The sequence below is a fragment of the Glycine soja genome, chromosome 18 (genome assembly GCF_004193775.1).
Source record: "Glycine soja cultivar W05 chromosome 18, ASM419377v2, whole genome shotgun sequence".
Taxonomy (NCBI): Eukaryota; Viridiplantae; Streptophyta; class Magnoliopsida; order Fabales; family Fabaceae; genus Glycine; species Glycine soja.
In genome coordinates, this window is record NC_041019.1 from 43,874,781 (window position 1) to 43,885,151 (window position 10,371).

The 10,371-nt window shown below is 32.7% G+C and overlaps 1 non-coding gene across 1 annotated transcript; it reads left to right on the top strand.

Moving 5' to 3' along the window:
- The first annotated feature begins 375 nt into the window (after nucleotides 1-375).
- On the top strand, nucleotides 376-482 carry LOC114397825. Its single transcript, XR_003663443.1, has one exon. It is a non-coding gene; the product is annotated as a small nucleolar RNA R71 (small nucleolar RNA).
- Nucleotides 483-10,371: the final 9,889 nt, after the last annotated feature.

Consider the following 10,371-nt stretch of genomic DNA (forward strand, 5'->3'; position numbering starts at 1 on the left):
GATTGTTGCACAGAAGGGCAAAGGTCTATATGGTGGTCGGCAGAGGAGCATAAACCACAGAGTCTAGCGACAGGTACAAATTTTTGATTCATGGCCAATTGGGTTACCAGGTTAACCAAGGCATCTAGTTTACCTTCAAACTTCTTAGTCTCGCCTGATGAGGATGAATTTGTGGCTACTTCATGCACTCCTCTAATGACAATAACATCACTTCTGGCACTAAATTGCTGGGAGTTGGAAGCCATCTTCTCAATTAAATTTCTGGCTTCAGCTAGGGTTATGTCTCCAAGGGCTCCACCACTGGCAGCATCTATCATACTTCTCTCTATGTTGTTGAGTCCTTCATAAAAATATTGGAGAAGAAGCTGCTATGAAATTTGGTGGTGAGGGCAACTGGCACATAATTTTTTAAATCTCTCCCAGTATTCATATAGGCTTTCTCCATTGAGTTGTCTAATACCTGAAATATCTTTTCTGATGGTCATGGTCCTGGAAGCAGGGAATTTTTTTCTAAAAATATTTTCTTGAGGTCATCCCAGCTCGTGATGGACCTTGGAGCAAGGTAATATAGCCAGTCCTTTGCCACTCCCTCTAAAGAATGAGGAAAGGCCTTTAGAAATATGTGATCCTCCTGGACATCTGGTGGTTTCATGGTGGAGCAGACAATATAGAATTCTTTCAGATGCTTGTGTGGGTCTTCACCTACAAGGCCATGAAACTTTGGAAGCAAATGGATCAATCCAGTTTTAAGAACATATGGGACATCCTCATCAGGGTATTGGATGCACAAGCTTTCATAGGTGAAATCAGGTGCAACCATTTCCCTTAGAGTCCTCTCACGGGGTGGAGGTTGTGCCATGTTCTCAGAATGTTCAAAATTGTAATGCTCAAAATCACCAATAACAGAATGTTCAGAATGCTCAAAAGGTACTAAATGATGTCTAACTAATCTATGAAATGTCCTATCTATATCAGGATCAAAGGGTTGTAAATCAGATAGATTGCCTTTAGTCATACACTATATTCAGCATGCACAACTAGTTGCCTTCTTATGCAAGTAACAGTGTAGGTTTGAACTACAGCTACCATTAAATGATATCCAAATGACTTGAAATTTTGTGAGCAACCTTATAAAATGATGAGAAGATAGCACAAAAAATTTCAAATGAAAATTCAAAGTCTAACTATATGAGTTAAAAATGATAAGTTTAGAAAAATAAGAGAATAATACTTGGAAAATAAAAAAAATTTGACAGAATTGCAATTTTTGGAAGAAGGAGACCTCAGCCGGCCTACGGCGGGCTGCCACGGCATGGGAAAGTTTTTTCTATCCCAAATACATATATAATAATAGTCATTTTGATACCCGGAGCAAAATAAGTTTTGACAAAAATAAAATTTGCTACTTTTTTGGAACTTTTAAATCTAACAAACTAAAGGCTCTAGTTATTTTTCCCACAAAATATGGATTAAAAGAAGTTACCACAAAAAAATTCAGCCAAAAATAACAACTCTAGCTACTAAAACAAAAAATGTCAAATAATTCAGCAAGGGTGGTCCATCGCTACATGATTTCCACTACTACTCTGTTTTGCCGCAAGCAAAAGTGGTCGCTAAATCCGTCGCAAAACACTATTCACAGCAATACACTCAAAACTGAAACAGGAGAAGCGCTTAACAGAAAAATTAAAACAGAACACATACTAAACAAAATACCAAGACACTAAACAACACTAACACACACACACACACACACTAACAATTAAACATAAAACACAAAAGAATTAAACACTAACGCGACACTAGCTATTATGAACCTTTGGACACTGCTCCCCGGCAACGATGCCAAATTTGATCGAGGTTGTACCCGAATCAAATAAACATTAAAATGTAGTAACTAGGAAGTGATCCTAGGTCGTTTCCCAATGAGCAATGATAAACCAAATGTTCATAACATATAGTAGGAAATAGTAACAAATTGGGGGGTGGGGGGGGGGGGTTGTTTGCTTTTGAAAATTAAATAGCGAGTAAAATTGAATTAGAAAAATATCATAATTAAAATACATTGCTTCCCCTTGATTCACAGGCAAGTCTCTTATCCTAGGTTGCGAGAATTTATCCTTTATCAGTTTAACCACTTAATCCAACCCTAAATTAAATTACTAAGCGAAATTCAACATAAGGCATTCATTATGTGATTAAGCATCACATACACCAATTACTCATAAACGATCATTAAGCATGAACGTAAATTAAGCGCAGAAACAATTAATCAAGCACTAAGCATGCATGAATTAAAAGCAACAAATTCAGAGTAATTAGTGAAGAGGAAAAACTGAACAGAATGTAACAATAATAATTGAACCTCAAAGAGAACTGTGCTTGATCCTCAAAAGAAAGCAACGCTGGGGACTTAGCCTTCCATTAATCAATAGAGAACGAACTTATAAATTGAAGAACAAAATTTTATTGCTACTAGAATTGTAAAACGAAAAGATGTCTCAAAGAAAAGCCTAAAACTAAAAAAGCGAAAATAGAAGAGAGAGAAGAAGAGAAGAGAAGAGAGAGGAGAGACTAAACTAGAACCTTGGTACTGTTATATAGTTTTCCAACCCCAAAGCTTACAAATCTGTTTTAAATCCAAGCCCATAAATAAATTAAATTCAAATCTAGATAAGATAAGATAAGATAAGATCTAGATTAAATAATATCTAGATGAAATCAAATCTAAATAATATCTAGATAAGATAAAGATAAGATAAGATCTAATTTTGTAGAATAAAATAGTTTGTCCTCTTCGAGTCCAAGCCCAATTCTGGATTAAAGCCCAATGTTTCATTAATTCCTGAAATTAGATTAAAAATATCAAATTAGCTTAATGGGCCCAAATAATAAAACTGCCTAATTAATTTGATAATTAAGATTAATCAGTACTTAAAATGGTGTAAAAAAGGTTAAGAAATAGGAGAAAATAATGGCACATCAGTACATCCACTTGGTTGTTCAAAGAGAACATGGGAGGGTACATCCCTTGTGAATCTTTGGCTTGTAAAGGATTTTACAAGGTTGAAATAAATCTCAAGAACCGTTGGTTGCTTGGGGAATGGATGTAGGCACGGGTTGTTGCCGAACCAATATAAATCTTGTGTTTGTCTTCTTCTTCCCTACACTCTTTAATTTCCGCTGTGTACTTTTAATTGCTTTTACTTTTACCTAAGTTATTGTTTCTATTTTTTACTTTCTTAACTTAGTAGTAAAAGTCTAATTGAATCTAGTAATATTAAGAAGGATAAATTTTTTAATTAGTCAAGACACATTAATAATTAATTCAACCCCCCCCCTTCTTAATTATTCCGAGGTCGCTTGATCCAACACTTTCCTCCTTTTCCATTCCACTGCCATTGATCTTTAAGAAGCAAAGGACTCCATTGATGAAGAAGATCCAAGGCCTACAAGCTCCACATGGAGCTACATCAAACAGGGAGCTAAAGGACCGATGAAACTTGCAGATAGGCCAGATCCGGATGTCAATCCCTTATATCTGATGACATTGACCATCCCACAGCTTTTCCTCAAGCCTTTGCAAGTGTCATGGGATGCTATTGTGTTTGGGGTGTATAATGATAATTTCCCCTTGTACATAAAGCATGAATATTTTTCTAAAATAGCACACAATGGTCAATGTCACAACATCTCTGTTATACGATTGTGGATTTTGTAAGTCACTTTACATTATTGTATATTAGCTAACTAATTATTTTAAATTCATATATAATTTACTTTATTTTAATAACAATAGGCATATGAGTGAGACAAGTATGCGAGTAGGTAATGCCTCTGTGTATGGATTTCTCGAGCCATAGTCCATATAGAGATCTAGGCAATTGCAATTTGAATTAGAATATTATGTTAAGAAATGGATGCAGAATTCATAGAGAGATGTTTACCTAGCAGCTTATTTGAATTTAGAAGATTATATCATGTAGTATTTTACTGATCCAATACCATTGGAACCAAAGATCATGAAGGCAATTCGCATTCAGTGGACAAGATGTTATCTAAAAGTTAAAAATGAAACACTAGGTGTTTAAGTCGTTTTAGAATTGTAGAGTTATGTTAATTTAGATTAGGTTACAATTGATTTTATTTATTGACTTTCATTACTTTAATATTTCTTTTAATTGATAGTAAATATTAATTATTATAGACACAATTTGAATTGCCTAATAAAAATGCCTGAAAACTGTCTGAATTGTTTTTGTTTCTCAATTTACCGGTTAATTTAGGGTAATAAAAAAAACAAACAGGATATTAGAAAATAAATTCCAGAAAACAATATCATTTTTCAGAAAACTGATGTTGCTTTATACATATTATACATTTTTTTTGTTATTTCTTACTATAAGACATTAGTTTTCTATAAAACCAATGTTGTGTAGTTTAGTTTAACATCGATTTTCTAAAACCGATGTTAACGTTAATACTATTAACGTCGATTGTTTCAACATTGGTTAATAACCGATGTTGAAAGTCCTTAATAACCGATGGTAAAATCCTATTTTCTAGTAGTGACACTCCGTTGCAACAACTCAAAGTTTGGAGGATGAACAAACCCTAATGCTAGAGCAAGAAAGAAACAAAGAGACACAAGATCAAGAGATCCAAGGGGTCGACCGATTAAGGGAGTGAAAAAGTGGAGGCAGTGTGATGAAAGAAGAGGAAATATGTTGTTGCTATGTGACATACCCCCCAAAAAAATAAAAAATATAAAAGGAAAAAGTAAATAATTTCGAAGTCACGTTGCACACACTCGATTAAAGATTGTCATCCCTTGTGATGGGCGTGTGGGGTGCTAATACCTTCCCTATGCATAAACAACTCTCAAACCCTTATTTTCAAAATTCACAGACCTCATTTTGGTTTTTCTAACGTTTTCTTTGAATTAACGTTGGTGGCGACTCCGCTCATTTTCTCCCTTAGAGAAGAACACTTTTATTTATCTATTTTGCCTTCATCGTCCCGTCGTGAGGTAGGTTGCAACACTATGGAAAAAAGGAGTGTGTTGTTGCTTTAAAAAGCGGATTATGTGAGAAAGAAGGTTTGAAGAGAGAGATGTTATTTAAGTAATTTAATTTTAGAAAAAGGAAAGAAAAGTGCAATTAGCACAAAAAGTAGTGGATATAACCATCGTCATCCCAATGAAAATATGTTTCTATTAGGTATCTAGTTTTGATAACCAATGGAAACGTGTTTCCATTAATTAAAAAACAAGATAAAATAAACTTTAAACTGGCGATGGCAGCTTGTGTGTGTTAGTGGAGGTGTAGTGTCTCCTAGCATTGTAAGCGAATTAAAATGAATGGTGGAAGCAAAGGTGAGTAAATGGGGGAGGAAGTGAGGGATATACAAATCCATAGATTGGGGACAAAGGAAGGGAAACTTTAGGGTATTTTAGAAATTTGATTTACTTCTCAAAAAATTAAACAAATATCAACTAAAAACCTATTATATATATATACTTACCTTCATTAATATATTTTAATTTTATTTTTTTCTGACATATAATATATACAAGGAGTCCCAAGGAAGGAGGGATCAAGGCCCCATCTTGCCCCCCTTCGATCCGTCTACAACATATTAGGAATGAATAAGCCGACTTGTTTTTATGCATAATAATCCAATATTAAGTTATATGTGAATAAGCATGATGTCACCCAAAAAAATTATGAATAATCATGATCTATATAATCTATAAATATCTCTTAGTATTTATTGAACCTTAAGGTTTATTCTAACCCAGATGAAAATTTTTGAGATCCAACTGGATCACCTAAAATTTTAGGGGTATTTGTTCCATAAAATGATATTGGCTCCAATATCAATTCCAAAACAAAGTCTTCACAAACTGTAAATAAATCCTTATCCACCATAGTTCCACAAAATATGTGAAAAAAGTAAGGCAAATATTACTTAGAAACTACGGCCAATACAAACAACGGTAGATAGGCAGTGGGTACACATTGAATATTAGTAATGATGGTATAAAAGAATTTTTAGTTTTTTACACGATAAATAAGATGGTATAAAAGAATTTACATTTTTACACGATAAAATTAATGTAAATATAAAAATCTTATTTTTCTGAGAATAAAAAATACTTAAAAATATTTTTTTTATCTTCTAACGAATACTTAGAAATATATATTCTTATTTTCACATTATCAGGAATCTGATAACATTTTTTATAAAAACGTACTTATGAATAAAAAAATAATAATTTATACCTAACAATATTATAAAAACACAATTATCGATAATATTTTTAAAGGCATAGTTATGCTTATTATGGACTTCGCTTAATTTATTAGTGATATTATTTCTAAAGAAATTACGGAAGAAATAAATTCTTTCATGATATTATTTAATATAATTTGTGGTTCTTAATTATCATCATTTATTTTAAAATAAATATAAAAATAACACCTTTAATATTAAATTATATAATAATTAACAAATACAAATAAATAACATATTGAACGTACGGTAATAGAAGGCAAGGTTAAAATGAGCTATTAATAGCAGTTTTTATTTATTTATAGAAATATGAGATGTTCAAAGATTTTATTTTTTTTTAAAACTGAGATGAGCATAATTTAGAAAATAAGGTATAGTAATATCTATTAATTATAAATCAAAATTCATATTGAACACCTACAACTACCAAAATTTATATAAAATTAATAATAATAATTTATAGATAATAGTTAATAGAATATATTTACATTTAATTAGTGAAACCCCAACGGCATCCGGAACCTCTGACGGTAGTAGCAAAGACTTCTTTTCTTCAACGTCACCGTTTCAGAACCCCAAATCATCATTCTTGTGCAACAATTGAAGGAACCCTCCACAAAAGTTGATGTCGTTGTAAATGCTCTCGTAATCATCATCTTCTTCCTCGCCCAAGAAAGCCTCATCGCCACTCTAACCAAGCCCTCCCTTCCTTTCGTCCATTTTTGGATCCATTTCGGCAGATGAACCAATTTGTTAGTCTTAAGGGAAGGAGGAGGCCTGTTGATGCAGGGGCTAAACCTGTGGATGAACCATAATCTTCTATTTTTTTGTTTTAATTTAATTTTAATTTAAATATAATTTATTTAAAATATGATGCCACGTCAGCAAATACATCGTCGGCTTACATGTAAATTTATTCCAACGTGACACCACATGTAACTTATCGACGTGTCCGGTTAACGGTCACGTAAACAGTTAACGGATCCACTACTAAAAAAAATACTTTCAACATCGCTACTCTAATATCGGTTTTTAATAAAATTGATGTTAACAAAAGGACGGTGGTATTTTTGTAAATAACTTGATTTTATTAATATCGATTTTTGAAAAAAATGATGTTAATGTGATAATGTTAACATCGGTTTTGTTAATCGTTTAAGAAATATATACAACATCAGTTTTTTTTAATGATCGATGTTATCACTTTTTCTAAAAACTCTCTTACCCACTTGTGCGCTACCTTATTCTTCTCTGAAACCCTATCCCCTGAAGCCTCTCGAGCTTCCCTCCAAGTGTCTTCCCTTTTTCCCTACCTTTTTCTAAAAACTCTCTTACCCACTCTCTTCATCTCACACTTCTCCACTGCCCTAACCTCAATCATGGAGGCCTCAAAATCAACGTAGAACAAGTACTTGAAGTGCTTCGTTGTTCCCATGTTCGCGTCATCCACGAGCCTAATCGAACAATTTCGACACGGCTGTGACTCAATCTTCGTTAGACTGATGTTGTAGAATGCGAACACAAAAAGCACTTTGAAGAGCATGAAAGTTCCCTTGTCGTGCGGGAAAACAATGCTCGTCTTGAAAGAATGGTCTATGCGCGGAATGATAGGCTCTCTCGCCAGCATCACGAATCGTGTGACGTTGCTCGGATCATCTTGGATTTCGTCCGCCATCACGTTCAGGCCATAGAGCTCCGCCGCGTGTGCACTCACAATGGTGGTGGTGTCGAGGAGATTATAAAATAAAATGTCACTTAAAAAATTTGTATTGTTTGATTTTGATATTTAAAGTGCACAACGGTGCTTCAATTACTAATTTTGAAGTTCGAACGCACTATTTCCTTGTTTTGATTGTCATTTTGTTTATTATGGAAAAGAAGGAGTCAGGAGAGAGAGAGAGAGAGAGAGCAAGAGTTCCAGAATCGAGAGAGTGAGATTTTTGTGTATGTTGCTTTTAATTTATTGATGAGAAAAGAAACTGTGTGGAATGTGTTCGATAAAAGTTGTTTGAGACAAAAAGCGTGCTAACAGCAGGCATGGCCGTGACAAAGGTGTGGTCACTTTTGATCTACTATCCTTTCATTTTCTTTTTCGTCCTTCTATTTTTCTTTTTCTCTCAATTTCTTTAAATTAAAGGACAGCTTTTTAAGAATTATATAATAATAAAAAAGTGATTTTACATAAATTTACTACACAACATATGAGCTTTTTTTTTTTAAGTTATGTCACACCAAATTGTGAAATGCTAAATGCTCATTACCTCTTCCTATTGGCATCCTTATGTTCTCGTAAATAATCATTATTGTGTCTATGCTCATTTCAGTAAGGGCTGTTGGAGGCACTGATGTACTGTAGGTAGCAATTGATAAGTTTGAAGCTGACAAGAACAAGAATGAGAAACCAAAATGAGTTAAGCTTATTCTATAAGTTAAAATTAATTTAGGCATAGGTTAATGCATAAAATACAAACTCTTGATAAAAAGCCATGGATATGTAGCCATTAACTCCCTTGATTTTCTTATCATAATATCATCTGTTATCACTTACAGTCTTACACTATACTATATAAAGTGCCTAGGATGCATTTTATAGGATCAAGATCTTTTTACTGTAATGTTGTTTACTTATTTTTTTTCCTATGTAGGCCTGACCTCCTGTTGATGGAGTTGATAGCACCAAGCAGAAACATGATGAAAAAGAATGATCATCTCCCTGCTGAATTCCTTTTCAATATCGTGAAGGTGACCAAGTTTGTTTAAACTTAACTGTCACTATAATTAAGTCTGATATAAACTATAAACAATTAATTTTATATGAGAATATTATTTTTATTTTTTGAAATTTTGTTTTTACGGTGATGTTTTAATTTTTTTGGTGGATATACAGTTTTAAAATTTTGAGAAACTAATGTTAACCAAATTTTTTGGAAAAATAATATAGCGATATATGGATGTTTTAATTTGGGAACTATGATCATTGAAAGACCAATTTAAGAATTTACTCCATTTATTAGATATAAATTGGCTTTGTTGTTTAAGGTTATAAAATATAATGTTGCACCTAATAACCGGTAAAATGTGCTTCTATTATTATATAAGCATCCACAACAAGATCAAACTAATGTGTAAAACGAACCTTGGGAGTTTATCAACTTTATTCTATAATCTTATAGTATTCTATCTTTGTTTATCTATTGCACAAAACAAGTCCTAATTTAATGTATAAAAACAAAAAAGATAAACCTTTTAAAAATCAGGATTTGAGTATTTGACTACTCTGATTATATATTTTTAGAGCAAATACATGTGAATTAAAATAAACATATTATAAACACTATTAGTACCAATATAATTAATGCAATTTTTTTATCGCCTATAATGATAGTTTCCAACACTTTTGATTACAGTATATGCATAACTTCAACTTCTTAACTTCCAATAAATCCTTTTATCTACACAGTTAAAGCTTGGAGCAATTAACTGGTCTACAAAGTTCATCTTCGTGCCATAAACGACCTCAACTACTAATACTATTCATTATCCATTTCCCCCCTTACTTTTTATTCTATCTTGTATTATTATAAACACAATGTTTTGCTGGCAATTAGTGTTTCTTTATTAAGAGCTTTCTTTATGCTTTCCTTTCAAATATTTGCTGGCAACCTTGCATTTTGTAACACTACTATAAAAAACACTTTTTACGACGATTAAATCACATATTTTACGATGGTTTTGAACCGTCGTTAAAATGGGTGTCTTAAAAAGTAAAAAAAAAACAACGACGGTTTGGATAACCGTCTTTGTATGTTCCACTTTTTACGACGATTTAGAAAAGCATGATTTTATTAGGTGTATTAAGACGGTCTTTAGAGAGTCTTTTCAACAATACATTTGTACGACGATTATTTTATAACCGTCTTAGAAAGTCATCTATACTAAGACGGTTGTGCTGTAACTGTCTTAGATTGTCACTACATACTAAGACGGTTATCCATATAACCGTCTTAGTATGTCGAATATACTACAACAGTTATTCCTAGAACCGTTTTAGTATGCATTCAATTTTTTTCTTTTTTT